The sequence below is a fragment of the Electrophorus electricus genome, chromosome 7 (genome assembly GCF_013358815.1).
Source record: "Electrophorus electricus isolate fEleEle1 chromosome 7, fEleEle1.pri, whole genome shotgun sequence".
NCBI lineage: Eukaryota > Metazoa > Chordata > Actinopteri > Gymnotiformes > Gymnotidae > Electrophorus > Electrophorus electricus.
Genome location: NC_049541.1, coordinates 15,337,300 through 15,358,635, shown reverse-complemented (window position 1 = coordinate 15,358,635; position 21,336 = coordinate 15,337,300). Strand labels below are relative to the sequence as shown.

Below are 21,336 nucleotides of genomic sequence, written 5' to 3'. Positions count from 1 at the left end.
TTCCACCTTACTGTTACAGACCCAACCTAGACTAGGTCGTAACAAATCATACTAAAAGCAGCATTATCAGAACTATATTTGGCCCCAAATATGTACCACTAGCTGATAGCCACTACGCCCTAGACATGCTTATGCAGCTGAGCTTCACACAGCGAGTTCTCTCCAGAGCCAGCCTGCTGCCTTGGGGACACTTGCGACATCCCCCTCTCCTGCTTGTCTGCACCATAAAGCTGTCCAGACAATGAGTAATGGCTCTACAGCCACGACAGAGCATTGGCCTTGATGTGCCGCTGATCTCCTCCCGGTGAGCAAGAGAGGCCAGGGAAGTGGTCGCTCTTTGCTGAGAGCTCTTCACAACCACCAGCTCCCATCAGCAGTCAGGAGAACATGTGCGTGGGTGTAAAGCTGGCTCTTCAGCTGACTGTGCAAGACACCTCAGGAAAAACAAATTCTCTGTCATCAAATCATAACAGGCGTCTCGCTTGGAGCGTGGGTGGCCTCACGTCCTCAAGAACTTACCTGCCAGCAGTGCAGTCTCATGTCTGTCAACACAGTAGCCCAGATTCAGAAAAAAAACTGATTGGGTATCAAAGGTCCCTTTAAATGATAACCCTTCTGAAAATTAACTATCAGGGCTATGGAGCTGTAACACCAACCATGGCTGGATTTGTCTTAGACTTCATATTTGTCATGTCTTCAAGCACAACTTCACGTTCTTGCCTCTCTTTTCACATGAAGAATTTGAATGTCTGACTTATGGTTCAACTGCCACCTAAATCTTTATGTCACTGAAAAATAAAGAGAGGAATAGTTTCATCATCAGTAGGGACCTGTCCTGACGATGAGCTCTTTTTAATGGGTCTCCCTAGGTGCACATTACAATCAGGCAGTAGAGGGTGGAGAAGGTCTGCAAGGTCGACACTGCTAAAAAGCATCTGGGAGCTTATTCCTCAGACATACTCCTCCCAGCTGTTTGCATGCGTATGAGAGAATGCATCCATTAGTTTGTGTGTGTGTGTGTGTGTGTGTGTGTGTGTGTGCGTGCATATGTGTGCATGTATAGTATCCATGTGTGTGAATGTGCGTATATGAATGTATCATTTTCTTTTTAATAATAATGACTTTGTCAAGGATGGTTAACCAGACATTTAACAGCTTTCTTTCTTTCTAGAGAGAGTATGTGTATGTGTGTGTGTGTGTGTGTGTGTGTGTGTGGACACACACACACACACACACACACACACACACACACAGTTACATTATGGAAAGTATCAGGTTGTGTGTGTGTGTGAATTGGTAATGAATAAGTATTTGTCTATGGGCTTCTGTCTCTGGAGTGCCTCAGAATGCCAGGAAAAGTATTAAAACTTGTGTGCGAAGGCTAATGTTCAGAAACACATCTCATAGTGTAGCCTTTTGATCCAACACTGCTTTTAGTTTCCAGTTCAGTTAATTAACCAGGTCCAGTCCAACGAGCGCTCTTGTAAAGAAAAGCAGACACATTCAGCCATTGCAACTGTCACTAAAACCAACAATAAAATCCACTTTCTCTGATCTTTAACTGAAAGGTGCTCAACATCATTTTCTCCAGTGAAGTGTCACTTATGTTAATTAAAGCTTTAATCAGTAGGATGACAAAGTTTTTATTGCTGTGGGTCATAAAGGTTGTGGAGGCTCCGGTGCCCTTCCCATTGTGACCCTGAGCGGCTCCGGCTAATAAAAAACAAGCTGGACTCCTCATGCTCCTAGTGGGCTTTGTTCCTCACTATGTCCCAACTGGAGGCATGTAAAACGCAGATCTAGAGTTTCAGCCTCACTTGTGTTTACAGAAATCAGTTAGGCCTGTGATGGTGGGTGGAGAAGCTTCTTTTGTGTGTGTGTGTGTGTGTGTGTGTGTGTGTGTGTGTGTGTGTGTGTGTGTGTGTGTGTGTGTGTGTGTGTTTATGCCTGCGTGTGGGGGTGGGTCTGTGTTCTCATGCAAGTGCCTGGCAGTTGTTTTTTTTCCCTCATTCTGCAGGTGCAGCATGCAGCTGCAGCTCTGTCTCGCACGCCAGAAGTGTGAGTCAACCCCCCTTTACAGAGCATATGGACAACATGACAGAAAGAGAAGAGAGCTGTGTTTTATCTGGATCCTTACCACCCTGCCGTTAAGATGGGATTTTGAATGTTCTGGAGAAAAGGAGCTTGTGTGTGTGTGTGTGTGTGCACATGTGTGTGTGCATGAGGGAAGAGACCACAGCATAGAATCATTCTCAAACTGTTGACTTCCTGACACTTGCACGATTGTTGTTCCAGTCCTGGCTCATCTCAGCCTGTCAGTGCTGTCATACTGTCCATGTGTACCCAGGACCACAGAGAAACGAAGAGACGAAAAGGAGAAAAGAACAGAGAGCAGACAACTTGAAGAGGGCCACACAAGTGGAGTGGAGGCTAACGGGTGGATCAGGCCTGTCGTGAGTCGTGGCCGATCACTGTGCAGAGCCATTTTTTCTGATAACTAGCAACGATCCCACTGAAACACTCAGTTGTGCTGTTAGAAAGGCTAAAGCCTCCCCTTTGCCTCTACTCATACCCCCGCACCCTCCAACAACTGAAAGAGCACAGGCACAGGGGGGAGATGGGTGTTGTCTGAAGGTATCAAAACAGAGCGGTTTCTCAAACCTTGGGAGGATACTGCAAGTGGTTGTTTGAGTGTGTCCACTCTCAAATGCACCTTGCACGACTGACTTAACTAATGTAGGCTACATGGTGAAATTCTGAACACTCATATCCTGCATCAGTCACTACAGCTTTTGTGTGTATATAGTCAAACAGACATGAGCAAGAAAAGCCTGTGAAAGCAGTCTCAACCTCCCTGATTGCTTTACAATGGCTTGAGTGTTATGAAGTGTGCAGCGAGTGACATATAGTTGCTCATATATGAGGGAAATTATGATAGATTTGTTTTCTCCATCAGTATGATTCAGGACCCCAGCAGCTGAGATGGTGCTTTGGTGTGCTTTTTTTTTTTTTCTCAGAAGCTATTTCTGGACCATTTTGACTAAGTGATTCACATGCTGGCACAGAGGGGTAGACTGAACTAAGATACATCCCAGTAACAGATTAGTTTCAGCAGAATACTGTTCTTTTTGGCTGCTCTGTTAACTTTAGACTTAAGATATCAAATAATGCACTGGGGTGTGCATATGGCAGCAGATTGCTTCACTTCAGCTGTATCTGGTGTTGCCTGCATGTGGGGTGATTATAGATGTGGAGTATTTAAAGCATTTACACGTGCGCAGTTTTCTTGCACAGCACCAGTTAAGACAGGTGTAAGAAAGTGAGTTTAGAAGAAACAGCACGCATCTAACTGCGGTATGATGCAATATGCTTAAGAAAGGCCTATTAGTCAGTCATTACCTCTATTTATTTGTCAGCCTCCGGATTAAGAATCCTTATCGTTTAGCGAGCGTGTTTGTTTTTCCTCGTGGCCGCTGAACAAGGGTGTTGACCCCCCCGTATTGTCACGGGAGCGATGACAGGTCCCGAGCCACCGAGTTCCCCGAGGCGTCAAGGCGCGCCCCATGTCTCGTGACGTTCATCCTACTGATACCATCGCGCGCCACATGCCAGCGTAAGATCTGCTTATTTTGAGTCGGCTGTTGTGTCTGCTGGCATTCCCTATTCACGGGCCAACAAGAAGTGTTTTTAGAAACGGTGCTATAACAGTAATTACTCAGCGGCGTGTGTTTATGCGGACAGACGTCGCTGAGGTAACTGGCGCGGTAACAGAAAGCGTTTCCTCCAAAGCTAAGGACAGCTGGCGTTTGGAGCAGTTTGTGCTGTCTGAATATTGCTTGTATGGAAACGTGTCTGGTAACTCAACGCATAAATGGCGATTTGCTCATCTATTCATTTTATGTCGAGTCACATATGTAGTTACTGTATTTCTCCAAACAGTGTCAGTGGAAACATTGGAATTGAGAGAGGCTATAAAATAAAAATCTTTAAGATCCTCCAGATTAGTTAAAAGAACATGGTAGGCATTCCACTAAAAACTACCGTTGTGTTCGCACTGGTTTATAACAAAGGAGATGATTGCGTACCCTCGACACTTAAAGGCTTATTTATATCAGCATGCCATAGCAACAACGTTTTTGTTGGTTTTTTTATCACTTGAGTGAGGGAAATTACAGGTTTGGTTATGGGGAAAAAATTATACCAGTAATGAAAGCAATAGATGATCTGGAAATAATCTGTAGTGTGTGCACATTTTCTAACATGGCTTCAAGGGGTCGAACTAACCCTACATGTTTTGACGCTCGAGAGGATTCACGCGAATGGTTGTTGAATCTCTGGGGAGCAAAAGCAAAACCTTACTTTGCTCCAATCTTCTCAAGGTCAGTGGTTTCAGGTTTGCACACCACTCTCTCCAGCACTGTATCCAGCAAGGCCTTCTCCCAAAATAACTAGATCGTTGATTAAAACCACGATATTTGGTGCTCCTTGAGGTTTAACCAACATAAAATAACATTTAAAAAGTTTTGCGCTACAAAAAAAAATGCATCTGGTTATACTCCCCCAGGGGTGTGTGTCATGTAGACAAATGCTCCGTGGATTGAAAATTCATCAACCTGCATTTAAAGAAAGAAAACGGTGCAGGTCCAATATGTTTTTACTTATGGGGTCTGACAGGTTTGTGGCGAGGAGAAAGGGTGAAGACCAAAAAAGTTGGCAGGGTCAAACCACGAGCGCGTGGCAAAAAGATTCAAGTGCAGGCAGTGGAGGGGGATGGGATTTGGATTCAAGCCACTATCGATTTAACCCCTTCCTACCGCTGGTGTTTGTGAATGGGGGAAGCCATACATACTGTAGTGTTAGCGACTTTTAAGTTTACATTTGGCATTGAATGCCGGATTAACTGAAACTTGATTTAATATAAATGAAAAAAACAGAAAGCACAACACATAACCCTGTTTATTAATGAAAGTTATGCAACACTCAGTTGGTCTAACTGGTTACACCACCTTTTGCAGCAATAACTGCAGGGTCACTGGGTGTTGCATAATATCATCTGTAGCAGATAACAGGTGGTTACACTGCCATTAGCATTGACTGCAGTGTTCCAGTACCTCCAGTAGTGTAATCATTAACTTGGTCTCTTCCAAACAGCTCAGGTGCAACTGTTCCACAACAGCATATCCTTGTCATTGGTTGTGTAATTCCTGTGGTATTCCGGTGTCGACTTGTGTTTTGGGCTATTGTCTAGCAAGACCACCAAGTTGTGCTTTGTCATCATCTTACAGAGAGGCAATTCTACATTCTCCAATGAAGCTTTGATAATGAGCAGAATTCTTGCGTTATTCAATGTTGCTGAGTTGTCAAGGACTTGGTAATAATCAAAACACGTGATGTTAGATCATAGATATGATAACTTTCATCTTGTATGTTGTTATTGCTTTTTGCCAGATATGACTGTAAAGGAAAAAAAAAACAAAACCTCACCTCTTCATAAAATGTCATTTAACATGCTAATTTGGCAACCTTGAAATGTGCATTCATTCAATCCCATTTCAGTGTGATGCATGCTCCACAGCCTGAGGTGGGATGATGCACCTTGCAGAACACTGCCAGGCTGGCGTGGACCTGGTGCTTCATGCAGGAGTTTACATCTTGCTGTTGGAGACATTTTGGTTACACTATCAGTTCCAGGAAGGATGGTGCTATACTTTCCTTATTTCATCAGAATGGTCCTGGCTATGGGTTTGTGCTCACTCATTTCCTCACTTAGGTCTATACATTTTGCAGCGTGCCACATGATTGCTCTGATCAGGCATGAATTCCATAACATATGTCTTAGAGTCTTTAGAAGGCTTCGGTTCATAAAATGACATCATGTGATTTACAAACTTACAGATGTACTGGTTAATGCAACATTTCAACTTACTTTCACACACGGCAGACGTTTTTCTTTAACTAAACAAGAAATGATCCCATAGACTTATTGTCAAGTCTATGCTAGCTAATCTGTCTACGAACCATTTTTTTGCAGTTGATAAATTATCAATTTTGACACAATGGTGCAATATTTCATGCACCATTTAATATCTTTGCATCACTGCTTGAAAAGAATTCTGTTATTTATCTGTGTCTGGATTTCTCTGTATGAAATTACATTTGGACAGCCTACCTGCAGCCCTCATATTTTGCGCTGTGTTGCACGAACATCATAGTGATATTGTTGTACTTGCATCGCAGATGAAGAATTTTTAATCGCTTCAACGATCACAGATGCTCTTTGTCTCTCAGACTTTCCTCACTGATGCTGACAGCAGAATCTGGACTTGATCGGTCAGGCCTGTAGAGGTAGAGGAGAGGTGGGAGGTCAGCAAACAGGCCTCGTCTTTAACAAGACCAGTGATGGCTGGGTGTTTCCTCTGGACTGGTATGCAGTGTTGAGCTGAGTGACAAACACGGACTGGACCGGCTATGTGGAACCGGTCTGGGGTGGGAGGTGATGTTATACAGACAAACCGCTGCCTCTTTCTACCATGTCCCACATGACCATGAGAGACAAACTCTCTCCTGCTTTAAATCACACCACAAGAGTGAATGCGTATAAACACGTGTGTCCATCACGTTTTTCCCCTGTGCAAGATGCAGTGTTTAATTAGAAAACTAACCTCCCCGGACAAAGCTGGGCCAGCTCTGCTTTTGGCTGGGTGGGTGGGCCATATTGTCTTGTGGTGACTGGGGACCATTCTTCAGCTGTTGCTGAACATCTTAAAGTCCTTTTTCATAAAGTCAGGAGGTCCAGAGGCAAAAAATCTAAGCTGACAGCAATAGGCTACCACTGTGGAACCTCATTTCTGTAGGTTATTTTATGGCTATTAATTCAAAGAAGAAAAAAAAATTGCTTATAGAGCCCAATATCCATCATTTAGCAGTAAGTATCATCATTCCATGTAGAGATGTGCCCTTGAGTTTACCTGTTGAACTTGGAATAGTGACAGGTTTCTATAAATTGCAAACTATCTGCTGAAAGATTTATGACTCCCTTGGTGTAATTAAAGTACCTGGAAAGGAAATTCTATCTGTTACTGGATTTGAGCATCTCTAGATAAAACTAAATAAACTGGTTCACCTAACATTGTCAAAGAAGATCATGAATGACAGATATCTGCTGTGTTTCACATCTTATGAACATTTTTTAAAGTATACATTAGTGTTTTAAAGCTCTGCTACTGCTGTACAATTTCTAAGACATTTTAGGACTGTGATTAATGCTTTCAGGCAGGACAGTTTACTTTTATTCCATTTATAAATCAAGACTTAACAGTAATAACGTTCTTCTTCCCATGCATCTTGCTGTGTCTGTGTAGAACCCATTTCCAAAAAAGCATTCCTTAAAATCCAAATTCTGAGGGGTGTGTGTTTAACACGATGAAGCAACATTTGTTCAGTGAACTTCAACTTTTTGCTGTTTCTGGAGCTGCATACTGTACTCTACATACGTACAGGCGAGCGACAGGCCCTGCTCAACCAGGAGGAATGATCATGTCACTACTCCAGCTAATTCAGAAACAGCCACAGTGCTCAACACACTCTGGCTAGGCCCTGGGGGGCCCCTTCTTTGCTTGAGTTGTGGAGTAGCTGGCCAGCGGCTCCATCTCCCTCGCCCAGCCCCAGCTGAGCCAGAGTGCTTGTGATATAATGCAGAGCATCAGATTTTGTTTATATAACTAATAATAATAATATAAGCCATATAACTTACTCTGGTATTCCTCTGCTGGGAGAGCACATAAAGTACAGTGCTGTCACAAAAATAATTAGGTCACAGGCGGTAAATGCCTTTTTGAAATTGACATAATATCTTGCATCATTGTCATTATTATACAGTGTACATACTATATTATTCACACTGATATGGTAAGAATTAAAAGATTACTATTGATAAAAGAAGGACTAATTCAAGTTATTTGCAGTGGCAAGAGAACGTGCACCTGCATCATGTGTTTTTCAAGAGGATTCCTGCCGGGTGAGACATTGAACTGTTGGAACATTTTGTGGTTTCGGGAAGCCGTGTTGCAGTGTAGGGTGGGAGCAATTTTTAAAGTCACCTCTTTCATTGAGAAAAATGTCTGACTGGCAGCCAGGTCGAGCCACTTGTACAAACACACACTCACACACTCAGTCAGAGCCTCCAGCTGTGGCAGGCCATCCGTGCTGGGTGCAGATTCCAGTGAAGAAGCCCAGTTACATTAGGAGCTTCTTTTGACACCGTTATTTATGTACGTGGGGTTTGTAGTCTGTTTATTTAGTCTACAGTCTAAAGAACCATCTTAAACAAGAGTGGTATGATTACCTAGTTACTGCATTTGTGTTTATGTTGAAACAGGAGACATGGGAAATAGGAGGTGTGTGTTGGTGCATTTTCAAATAAGCTATGGTTTGTATTTGTGTGTGTGCGTGGGGGGGGGGGGGGGAGCATGAGAGAGAGTAATTAAGAGTGTATGTCTTTAGGTTGTCCTTAGCAGCACCTGCAACTGCCATTAGATCCAGCTGTGAGGTCAGAGGCTAATAAGACATAACGGGTACGTTCTCCACCCCAGCACATTATCCATTTGTCTTCACAGACTGAACCCAATAGAGCATAACAGGCTCCTAGAAAAGGCCTCTAAAATCATGATATTCATTTAAACCTAAACTTATGTAAGAGAGCCAATAAAAGTTCCTTAATTTTGATTGCTTTTGAGAATGTTTTGCAGACATTTCTGTAAGTGTGTGAGTTGCTTCACTGCCCATACAAGTATTTTCTTTTACTTTTGTCACTAGCTGCCACTAGGGTGCGCTTTTGTTGCACGCACAACAGTCGTAACATAATTCCTCGATTCATAAATAGTATGTCATTTTCAAAGCATGCTTTTTCAAACGTTCCTTTGACTATGTGCTTTAATTTAATCATTCAGCTTCTTTTTAATTGCCTAGAGTAATTGAAACCCAAAGCTATGAACAGGATCTCCCGTTTAACTTGATATAAAGTTATTGGGAGGGACCATGTGTGTAACATAACTTTTATAGACTATGCAGAACATACTTGGTATGTGCAAAGTGTGTGCATGTTTGGATGTAAGTGTACTTTGTTTTGTTATAAGTTTTTGTTAGATGCAATTGCAACAATAAAAAAACACGAATATTCAAAGTCTTTCGATGGACATTTTTCAGATCATTATGACAAAAAACGTTTTGCACAAAAAAGACCAGAAGCTTTGAGGTGTATACAAGTGTGTATGTATGTGAGAGGGAGCAAGAAAGTGAAGTGTGTGTGTGTGTGTGTGTGTGTGTGTGTGTGTATGTGAACATCTGCTGTGTAGATAAATCAGGGTTTTGGGGCGGCTTCTGCCGTTGGGAGGGATTCATCACAGAGTACTGCACTCGTGGTTGTAACACTGTGATTGAGCTCTGAGCTCTTGGCCGGTTTTGGCCCTCTGCACGTGTTCTGCAGCCTGTGCAGTACAGTCACAGGCAGGCCCAAGAGACGCCTCTTCTGCTGCAAGGTAGGGAGCTGCTAACTGGAGTGATTCCCCCTCCTTACGGGAAGGTGTGCGTGTGCGCGCTAGACATCTGTGAATGCTGCCAAGTCCTACCCTTGTGACCTGCAGACTGCTGTCAAAATACACAGCCATGGTAAAACATGTCTGCATTTGAACCTTTTCTTTACTTGATGTGTACTTTAGGATTTTTATTGTCTAGTTTCTCATAAGCTTTGATTTTTAATTTTCTTAAAAATGTCAACATTTTAATATAAATTGATGGGTCCATTTAAAGCTTAAATTGCTTCTGGACTGATGGATAGATAGAGGGATGGACAGTCTAATATGTATGAAATATGGTTCAATATTGTCCTTGGATGCTTAAGACATTTAACATTTAAATAAAGTTTGTCATGGCAGACATAATTACATCCAAGCTGCACGGTATCATGTATTCACAACAAATTGGAGGTGGGTAAGCATGTAGGGCTTTTGGTTTATGGGTAAGTGGGTAAGCATGTAGGGCTTTTGGTTTGTGGGTAGGTGGGTAAGCATGTAGGGCTTTTGGTTTATGGGTAAGTGGGTAAGCATGTAGGGCTTTTGGTTTATGGGTAAGTGGGTAAGCATGTAGGGCTTTTGGTTTGTGGGTAGGTGGGTAAGCATGTAGGGCTTTTGGTTTATGGGTAAGTGGGTAAGCATGTAGGGCTTTTAGTTTGTGGGTAGGTGGGTAAGCATGTAGGGCTTTTGGTTTATGGGTAAGTGGGTAAGCATGTAGGGCTTTTGGTTTGTGGGTAAGTGGGTAAGCATGTAGGGCTTTTGGTTTGTGGGTAGGTGGGTAAGCATGTAGGGCTTTTGGTTTGTGGGTAAGTGGGTAAGCATGTAGGGCTTTTGGTTTGTGGGTAAGTGGGTAAGCATGTAGGGCTTTTGGTTTGTGGGTAGGTGGGTAAGCATGTAGGGCTTTTGGTTTATGGGTAAGTGGGTAAGCATGTAGGGCTTTTGGTTTATGGGTAAGTGGGTAAGCATGTAGGGCTTTTAGTTTGTGGGTAGGTGGGCTGACTGGTGTGCTTGCTTTGCCCCCCAGCCTTCACTCCTGACATTGACACTGCCTCCTTCAGCCTGCTCAGGCTGGCTGCTGATCTGTGGCACATGGGCAGAGGCGCTGGGCGTCTGTCAGCTCCCATTACACTGACCTAATAAACAGAGCCTTTAGCCTACAGGTGTTTTACAGCAGGCACTCGTCATTCAGCACTCATGTACCACAAAGACACAGCCTCACCAGGGAAGGACTTGGACCCTTCTGACTCGAACTGGGACTGGTTCAAAAAGTGCTGATTGATTCCTTATTATAACTTTATTTGATCAATTTCTTAATAAAGTTTCCACATCAACTCTTATTTACTTTGTATTTATGGCTTGGTATAGCTTTTGGTATGGTTAACTGTGGTATGGCTGTTCCTATGCTATACCATACCATCTTGCACCTGTTGATACTTTTGAAACAACACAGGGGGGGAGGGGGGGGGGGCTTGTCATGGAAATTTGATTCCCAAAAGGCACTCATCAAACTTTGGAACTGCAGAGTACTGTGATGCCTTAAAATCTCAGCGATGTAAACATGTGTTTTAAATGGTGTTTATTTTTTTCACTGTAATGAACCCTTGGAAAAATACTTTAACAAGAGCAAAGCTGACAGATCTATGGCTTAGAGCAGAAACGTTACTCCATCAGACCTTGTATTTTTGTGACATGCATAGAATACAGACAGCTCAACAAACAAAATGAGACGTCCCAACTACTATGTTTGAAATGTTCTGCTGAGAGGACCTCACCATCTGATGTGATTTATGTTTTTTTTTTAATGTTCAGTTTAATGCCTGTGTAGGTGTACTAATCATAACTGTGAGTGTAGGTGAGCTATGTTCTACATGCTATTAAAAATTACATTGAAAAAAAAAAGTGCAAAAAGTATCAATTTGGTAAAGTTTAAGCAACCAGTATTGGTATTAAAAATATAAAAACATGCACAGGGTGTTTTGCTTTATTTGTAATCACAACAGAATTAGACTCATGTAAAATAACTGCATAAAACAGATGCAATATTTTGTACACAATCATTAGTGGACACTCACAGGGTGATGGAGTAACGCAGACGTAAAGCTTCATTACGCAAGAACATCTCCCCCCATTAAAACGTCCTCACTGAAGCGCCTTCTCAGATTCCAAACCTTTTAATCCATCTAATTGTTCACATTTCTTCACACTGCACAGTTCTCCGTCTGCTTGGAACTAATTCTGTCTGGTTTCCCCATTGAACTGGCCCGCTGTACTGAATCCCCATTCAGTCCGAGGAGCAGGCATACAAAGGGCCTGTCCTCTCCCCTACTCCCCCAACACAGAGCCACTCTGCGCAAGCAACCACATCTCAAAGGCCTCCCTAAAACATCCCTCCCCTGTTATGACATTTACACTAATGAGAGGAGATAATGCGGTGAGTTACCAGGGCCCCTTTTTCACAGCCCTCTTGTAGTTTGTTAAACAAGATGAGAAAAGGAAAAAGATGTGCCAAAGTAAGCATGAAATGAATTAAAGATGGTTAGTGTTCTCAATGGAGGGAAAACACATTGCAGAGGAAATTAAGAGTGCGCTGATTTTTTTTATATACATTTGCATTTCAAAAAACTCAAATTGAAAATTTAGACCAAGTAGGCAGTGTTGCATCAAAGTGCTGGCTAGCTAACGTTTTTTACCCAAGACCAGGTGTTTATATTAGTATATTTTGGGGCCATTCTTTAGCTATGCCTCACAGGAATGCGAATGTATATGTGAAATAAATGGGGAAGGAGTTCTAGTGTAAGTGGGGTTTTATACCCCTGACTTTAAAATGAGCTGTTTCCTGAAAACTAATGTGCTGGAAAGAGGTCCGAGGAGTCCTCCATTCATTTTCTATTAACGTTACACACAACATTTCACTCCACTAATGCAGACACTGGAATGAGTGTTTTAAAATAATGGCTGAATTCTATTTCCTCAGCAGCAGAGCACCTCGGGTCATTTTGCGGAACACTGGTGGACTTTAAACAGGAAAGTATAAGGGCCTCGACTCACGCCACTTTGATCTTCAAAAGCTTCGAGCTGACGCGGCTTCAAATTAGCGCCAAACCTGACTCGGCCTCCGCAAATCCTCCCTGTGCCAAAAATACTTCCCTCCGTTTCTGGCACGCCTTATAACCGATGTGCAATGCATGGCATTCTGACATCTGTCTCCTGCAGCCAGCATCGTTAGCAGAGGTTTGGTGTGTCGCTACATGCGCATCTCTCACTGCGACTGGCCATAACAGGAAGCCAACTCCGTGAACTGGGTCAAATCGCAGTTCCTGTTCCTCCCTCATCCCTGCGCCGCACGTGTTGGATTGTGTTTACTACGCGGGAAACCATTAACTGCTCAAGTTCAACGCCAGTGTGTTCAAGAATTAAATTATATTCGCGGTGTTTTTATACAAGAATACCGTAGTTTCCCTGCTCTCCCTCATAAACCTGTGCGTCTTTACACTTGTACACCAATGAAACACAACGTTCTGGACAGAGGTCCTTCATCGGTAAGCTTATTTTTAAAGTCCACTGCAATTACTCCCTGGGAATATATGTATGAATATATGTATGTAATATATGTACATATATATAAACAATTTCTTTTACAATTAACAATTTCTTAACAATTAAATTGTTCTGTTTGCATAAACAAGCAACCACCCTTCCCAAATGTATGTGCACCTAAAGAAGCACACAGACCTACCTGCCAACACACCCATGACTCCTTGCAGATGGAAATGGACAAACAGAGTCGTGCAGAGAAGGCGAGGCTGCAAGGTTTTTATAAGAGGAGGGGTGTTTCCTGACTTATTGTACTTGTTTGGGGAAGTGTGGTTGGTGCTTTATGGTGACCTAGATGTAGTGAGCATGAAGCTTCGTCAGTGCCTCTCTGCAGCTGAGCTTCGCAGGTGTTGGAAGTCAGCGGGGCCTATCTTGGCCCTTTTCCAGCCTTATACACTGACAAAGACCCTGCCAAGTGTACAGGCAGGTCTCCGCAGAGGGAGATATGGTTTTAGAATTACACTCCCTTATGCATCACAAACAGCACACTTTTCTGTGGTGAAGCTTCTGCGGTCAAATAACATTTTCAGTTCCACTACTACTTGTGCTGATTCACCAGATTGACAGTTTTGTTTGCAGTTCAGGTACTCCATCACAACTCTCACTCACAGTGCACATTGCTTCTCCAAAAACTTACTCTTCCCTGTTGAGACTTCTGTGACTGAAAAACATTTTTACAAGTGCATGCTTCTTAGCTGACTAAGGACCTCTTCTCTTGTCCCTTATGTTAAATTATCCACAGGCTGCTTTGGTGTAACTTTAGCTTCAAATCTCTGTTAACACCAACTTCAGGATTTGTTAGGTTACATACTGTGTACTGTTTAGAAGGCAGTTCAAGCATTAGAATGACTGACAAAATCAAGATGCTGATTTTCTTCTGCCAACTTTATTATAAAATTATACAAATCCACTAGCTTTTATTTATTAGAAATTAGCCACCCAGGTGCAAATCCTTCAACGGTCGGTTTCTTCCCATAAACTAGTTCATCTGTTGCAAGTGATTTGAAGGCTTCCTTTGATCAGTTGTTTACCACAAGTGAAAAAGGAGAGAAAAAGGGGAAAGTATCTCAAATTCATTCTGAAGCTCATTCAAAGTACTTTCGCTTCAGAAAAACACTACACCAGCTCCCAATTTAATAAACAGTATGAGGTCTGAATTGAGGCTTCTCTGACAAATATTGTCTTTGGACAAGTTCCAATTTTTCTCTCTCTTGCTTTTTGTCCTTTTTTTCCCCCCGCTGATGAATCGGTGCCAAGTGAAAAAAAAAACGTCCAGGCCTTGAGCATTCTTGAGTGGTCTGAGAGTTGTTATGGACAGTGGCACAGAAAAGAATACCCTCGCGATACTGTGCCAAGGTGGATACTGTTATTCATTTTCTGCAAAAACAGCATTTTAAAAAAAGAACACTTTGTTTGACAAGGATTTAAACGTTCAGATCCAACTTGTAAACAAAAACAGAGGCCACTGCTTGGATGTCTGTGTCATGGAAAGTCTGCCGGCTTGTTAACACCGATGACTAACTGCTTTCTTCGGCGAATGTGCGTGGTATTGCGAGGATGGTCAAGAATGATTATCTCATTTTTGCGAGTTGTTTTTTTCTTAGCGATATTCTTTCTGGATCGAGCAATAATTTGAAGAATGTTTCTTCCTGCTTGTTAGTGCCACTGACTTTGGCTTTGTGTGGGCTGGCAGGTGTAGGCTAATTGTCCAGTCTGCAGCAGGGCTTGGTCTGTTTGCAGGGATTTCCGGTGGCAAGGGCACACCTAGGAGTCTGCTTTTTGCACTGCAGTTTTCTGAATCAGGTGTGTTAAAGCAGGGCAGACATGAAACCAAGCAGAACGACAGATTTTTAGCAGAGCTAAAAATGCTTAGTTTTAAATGCCAGCTCCGCTCTGCCCCAATGTTCATCGACAGAGAAGGCCAGGTCTCATGCGGGGTGCAGTAATCATGAAAACTTTGGTGTGCCTATATGCCACAGAGAGGGAAAGTAATATTTTATGAGTGTGACATGGGTATTTCAGTGAGATTGTGTTTTTGTCTATGTATTTAGTCCCTGACCTCACATGGAAGTACGCTGGCACCACAGAGCGACAGAGTGAATCTCATGGTATCACCATTGTTTCCATGGCCCCTGGTCACGTTTGAAGCGGCACCACATACCAAAATATGCAGGAATTCACTATTATCATTATCATTATTATTGTCCCGGGTTGGGGCCCTTAGCCAGGGTGATTGGACAGCTTACATTTTTGTATACTCTTTGTTTGCGCAGCTGCTGCTGGTCTCGAGCCAGTCGGGTTTGCATGCTAAGGCCGTCCATGGCATCTGGTAGCTGTGTGGAGCCTCGGTCTGAAGGGAAACCACCAGCGGCACTTTGGGCCTTAGAGAGCCATCGGATGGGCGTGAAGGAGGGAGCGGCTGCGGAGGCGTCCCTGCCAGCATATGGCCCCTGGCTGCTTCTTTCTACACTACCCGTCTCCAGGTCCCCATATGTTCTCTGCCGTCCATTAGAGATTTAGCTCTAGTGTCTGTTCAGCCTGTTCTCTACAGCAAGACTGAACAGATCCAGGCCTTGATCAGCGGGAGTTCTAGAATTTTCTATGAGTTGTACTCTGTTGGCTGAAAATTCCAGCACTAAAGATTTTTTCACGAACAGAGACTAGAGTGGAAGACTACGAGCCGGAGCAGATGCCGTGCTATGTTCTGGGTCATGCGGTAGGCAGGTGTAGAGGGAGAGAGGCTTTAGAGCTGCTAATTGATCCCATCTCCATGCCATTCAACAACAGCAGGCTAGAGAAATGAACACCACAGTTTACCTTTAATACTGGTGGACACAGGCAGTAAAGTCGAATCCGTATGAGTTTATATCCACAATGTTATAGACCAGTCAGGCCTGGAAAACAGATGGCTGTGTAATCAATGTGCTTAAATCAGTTTCCCAGTCATTTTAGTGTATTGTAATAAAGCAGACCAGAACAGGCCTCTGGTGTGAATTCGACATTCCAATCTGTAGGATTCAGACATGCAAAAGTTCATGCTCAAATTTAGGAAAAGAGAAGAGGCCCCTCACATTGTTACGCTCAGCCAACCACAACTGAAAGAGAGGGAGGGCAGCGGGGAGGATGAGCATAGAAACATCTGGCCCTGAGCTCTGTGGTAAGCCTTTGTACACCGGGCACTACGCAGCACTTGCAAACTGCTGTGCTGGACAATGGAAGATCAAGCTACACACGATGCTCATGAAAGCTTTAGCAAAGAATATCTGCCTCACATCTGCATACTAGCTGAATGTCACTCTTATTGTTATGTAGACATCATTGCAGGTCATTATGTGGAGTAATTGGATGCACTCTAATAAGAGATCAGTTAGGTACCACCATAGGTGCAATTTATAGGTATACAGTTACAGACTGTAGCCCATCTGTTGCCACACGTTTTCTCAACCAGCCTCTATCCCGTTCATCACATTATGACCAGAGTACCACTGCTGAGCAGATATGATTTGAGTGGCAGACCGTTCTCAACACTAGTGTGATACCGAAATGGCAGTGTGTGGTAGTTGTGTATCAGGCACAGCAATGTTGCTGTGGTTTTTACATGAGTCAGTAGCACTGTTAGGTTTAGCGTGGTCTACCAGTCAACAGCAGTCTCTGGTTAGAATTCAAACATTGATGAGGAGGTGCGGGGTCAGAAACTGCAAGGTGCAGATGGAATACAAACTGTTAAGGTGGGTGGTAAAGGTGGTGTACATTTATTTGAGGGCAAACAAACATGCATCAAAGCTAAAGGCGTTAAAATCAGTTTTCCACAACTCCACACTTTTAATGTTACTATATGGTTCTTTTGGCAAATCAGTTAGGGCATCTACTCACATCACAGGTACATTTTTTACATTGTGTGGAGACTTTATTTCAGCTTTAATTTACCATGTCAGAGCTCCAGTGGGTCAAAATGTACATAGACCCAGCTGACTGTCTCTTTAAACAGTGTGGGCCAGGTTTCCCAAAAGTATTGCAGTAGATGGTAGTTTGAATATCACATTAAACACTCTTATATAGAACACCATCCCATGGAGTGTGGCAGCATCATATTTTGGGGGCTGGAAAAGGTGCATTTCAAGAACTTAATTATGAGGGATTATCTAGAAATACTGAAGACTTCAAAATATCAGACAGAAAGTTCAAACTTGGTCAAAACTGGGTCTTTGAGAAGGATTCTAAGCATTTACTCCAAGTTAACAAAATTGAAGTGTGAAATATTGTGGTTCGATGTCTTACATTAGGTGTATGTAAAGATTTGGTCTCAACTGTAAATAGAAACATTTCAATGCATGACTTGGACAACAAAATTCAACAGCTGTTGTTTTCAAGTATTAGAACCGAAAAGGCTAGAAATTGAATTTGACTGTTCATCTAAACTGTTCCTAGTCTCTGAATTGTCATTTTTCTGAAAATGCATCAATAAAGAAGATTGCTTCTGCAGTTATTGTGCTGCAATAAAGAAAAGATTTGCCCTTTTAGAACCCTGAGATATGTGAACACTTGCAAGTGTGTGTGCACACTGAAACGTGATTCCTGCGACAGAGCTTCATAAACACTGACACCAGGAGAGAAGTTTTGTCTCTGCTGCTACTACTTCCTTTCATTATTTAAATCCAGACTTTAGTGGGAAGCAGAGAGAGAGAAAAAATGCTTGCTTGTTCCCACCTAGAGTCTGATGTGCCAGATCTGCCTTGGGTCAGAAGCCTGCTGACTGAAGCAGGAGATGGCCCTGTCTGTGGCTCTCCCCTGGCTGCAGCCCTGCCCATTTTGACCTTTCCTCCATGTGCCTATGGCAGTTTCTATTCTGTTATGCCCTGCCCAGCTGGGGCAATTACCCAGCACATGGCAGGGGAGAGCTGGAAGGAGGAGAGGGAGACCTGCAGCACTCTGACCTGCTGAAACAGTAGTCAAGAGAAGGACTCCCTTCCTCCACGGATGGGTGGAGCAGCTTTCGTTCTTCGGAAAGAAGAACGTGCAGGCTGTGTCTCTCTCTTCCAGCCCTCAACAGGATGGTTTTCTCCAAGTCAGTCAAAGATATGTTTTATGGCAGTGATAGGGAGAAGCTGCTCACATTATAATGTAGCTGGAAATGCTCTTTTCAAACACGCCCGTGTATCCGATTTGTCAGCATGGTCAGAAAATGCTCTTCTTCAGCTCTCTGTTTGAGCCCATTAATTCAGAGTCTGGAGTGTAAAGGGTTAAGGGACATGAATTGAAAAACACATATGGCTTCCATCAAAACATTAAAGAAAGATTGCGAGATTAAATCTGGAACTTGTGATATTCCTCACAGAAAAAAGCACTGCCTGTTCTCGTTTGTCACGTAAATGTTTTTTGAAGTTCAGCAGTGATATTGCTACTCTCCCTGCCAATGCATGATCAAGAGCAATATCCTTCTGCATCAGAACATTGTGGACACAAAGAGCACAAAGAGATGAAAATTTAAGGCCCAGTTAGAGCAAACATTTCGCTCAGGGCTTTTTTCAAGTCTTTCCACTTTCAAAAGAGGACGTTTTTTGTGCAGCCCAGTGAGGGGATGCAAAACAAATTCACTTTTTTCAACTTTCCACCTTATCATTTAGGCATTAGCTCCTCACTTCTGTATGCTGTAATTTGTAGGTATTTGTGCTGAATAATCTTAATGAGTAAAACACATTGAGAAGCAGACTGCACACGACAAATCTTATACTCACACTTTGTTTGCTAAAGCCGCAAAAAAAATTGTGGATATATATAGCGGAAATGATTAAAATGACAAAACCTCAGAAGTCCTGCACATTTTTTCATAGGTTTTTCTTAGCATAGCTTTTCTTTCTTAGTTACACACATACACATATATCATGAAACTCTCTCTCTCACACACACACACGTGCACAGACACTAGTTGAGGCTTGTCTGGACTTGTTTTTTCGGTGTAGTAATGCTGCATATCTGCCCACACTGGCATTAGGGGGCAGTGTAAGCACTCCATTCTGCAGGCTACGCACTGCACGGAGCAACTGAGGGTGGAGCTGCAGGCTCTGGCAGCGCAATACTGCGGCACACTCCCTCTCTCCCTCCCCGCCCTGCTCACGCCTCTGAGCGCCACTCGACAACACCTTCAGAGAGCTGCCCTTTGCATTTCAGAAAAGCACTGCAGCGTGTTTTCTGGGTGTGTGCGCATGTGCGTGCGCACATGCACATGTCTGTGGCTGTCCTCTTTTCCTTCTCATTATAGCGAATGAATCACTTGTGTTTCAGGGTTTGTGTGCAGGGCCATGACTATGTGTATTATTGCTTACTCAGTTTCTCCTTGTGTGCATTGTTTGCATGTGAATCTGCATGTGTGGGTGCATGTGAGTGCTTGTGCGTGTGTGTGTTTTGCAATAATGCAAGATATTACACTAGAATAAGATTTGGAAGGATGTAGGAGCATGAAGGTGTGTTTTTATGTTTGTGTGTATTCTTGGTGCTGTGAGGTACTCATTCCCAACTGTAGCATGAAAAATGTTTGTGTGTGTGCATGTGCGTGTGCATTCAGGCAGAGAGATTAAGTGATGTGTTTTGTCAGGCTCAGTTGGAAATGGTACTAGAACTCAATCACCCGCAGCATCTCCAGTTGTGGTTTTGTTGACATGGTAATCGACGAGCCTATGACCAGAATGTATGTTTTTCTATTGCAATCACTGCCCTTCAGTGAGACATTTGTAAGGTGCTGAGTCATGATAGGAAATAACTTAAATTCACTAACTTTAAATCAGGGGCCTAAATTCAGCGGTACTTTGTGAAATAGCCTCTCAACCAAAAAGATGGCAATATCAGTAAATGGTGAAAAAAAATCACCAGTGCAGTCCACAGGCAGCCAACCAAAGATATATATATATATATATATATATATATATATATATATATATATATATATATATATATAGATATAGAGATAGATAGATAGATAGATAGATAGATAGATAGATAGATAGATAGATAGATAGATAGATAGATAGATAGATAGATAGATAGATAGATATATTTCACAGATATGATATTTCTAATGTGTTTCTATGCACTCAAATTAGTTTGCTAGACAGCATAGTTAGCATAGAGGACATTTTAGCTAAATTAGCTAAATATGTTAGGGTAAATTAACCCATTTCTAAAGAATCATAAAAAACATTGTTTGCAGCCCTGTCTTGTACAATATAGCAGCTCATCTATGGATGTGCACATTCACAGATAAAGACTAGAGGGTGGAGAGCAAAAAGCAACTCACTCAAGATGTAGACTGTAACCATAACAACAACCATAACTGCAGCTGTTTTTTAAGGAGCAAATATGTTGAATATGGTGGCAAATTGACCCCAGTTGTTTCCAGTACACTTCTCAGGGATCTACCAGATGGTCCATATTTTTGCTTAAACTTGTTCCCAGTACACCTATAACAGGTATTCAGCGTTCAGGGGTGCTGACTGAAATCAAGCAAAAATGTGGCCTGTCTGGTGGGCCCCAAGCACTAGCTTGATAAACATTGTCCTAGATATTAGTGGTAGGATGTTTAAAGCATTAATAAGAGTTAATATCTGATAAAAAAAAAATAAAAAAAAATTTCAATGATTCCAAATGTGGTTTTGGAAACTTGTGATGATGAGCAATATGTGGTATGAAGTTTTGTCAAAATAAATTTAACTAGAAATGTGATTAGATACATTTAATAGGTGAACAAAACGCCACAGAGGGATGACTGCCCATGTTAAATTATATCTCAAATCAAGTATGATCAACCCCTAACTAGCTATGTAAAAGCACAGATAAACAGTATTTAGTTTAGCCATGAGAAAAATGGAAATCATAATTATCATAACTGAGTCAATTACATAACAACATAACCTTACAAAACAGTGGACCACATAAAAAGCAGATAAGCTTCCCTTTATTCAGGTCAGTAGCTGCCTTGGAGGGGTGAAGGATTAGAGGTAGTGTTCTATTAAAAACGCCAGCATTTCGGTGTCAAAAGCAAGACTGAAGCAGTCTACTGTTAGAGAGCATGCAATCCTTACCTGTCTTGTGCAAAGAGAAAGTTGTGATGAGGGAGAGATGGGAGGTTGGCAGAAGTGCAGTAATGGTATGTGGTTGGCCTTGTGGGAATGGGTGTGGC

At 42.5% G+C, this 21,336-nt stretch overlaps 1 long non-coding RNA gene across 2 annotated transcripts; it reads right to left on the bottom strand.

Annotated features, from left to right (window-relative positions):
* Positions 1-4,918: 4,918 nt before the first annotated feature.
* Positions 4,919-13,371, bottom strand: LOC113572564. 2 transcript variants are annotated; one of them, XR_003410124.2, is made up of 3 exons: positions 13,306-13,371; positions 6,170-6,337; positions 4,919-5,655 (listed from the first exon to the last, which is right to left on the bottom strand). It is a non-coding gene; the product is annotated as an uncharacterized LOC113572564 (long non-coding RNA). The 2 variants fall into 2 exon arrangements; XR_003410125.2 differs by lacking the exon at positions 13,306-13,371 and adding an exon at positions 12,618-12,677.
* Positions 13,372-21,336: the final 7,965 nt, after the last annotated feature.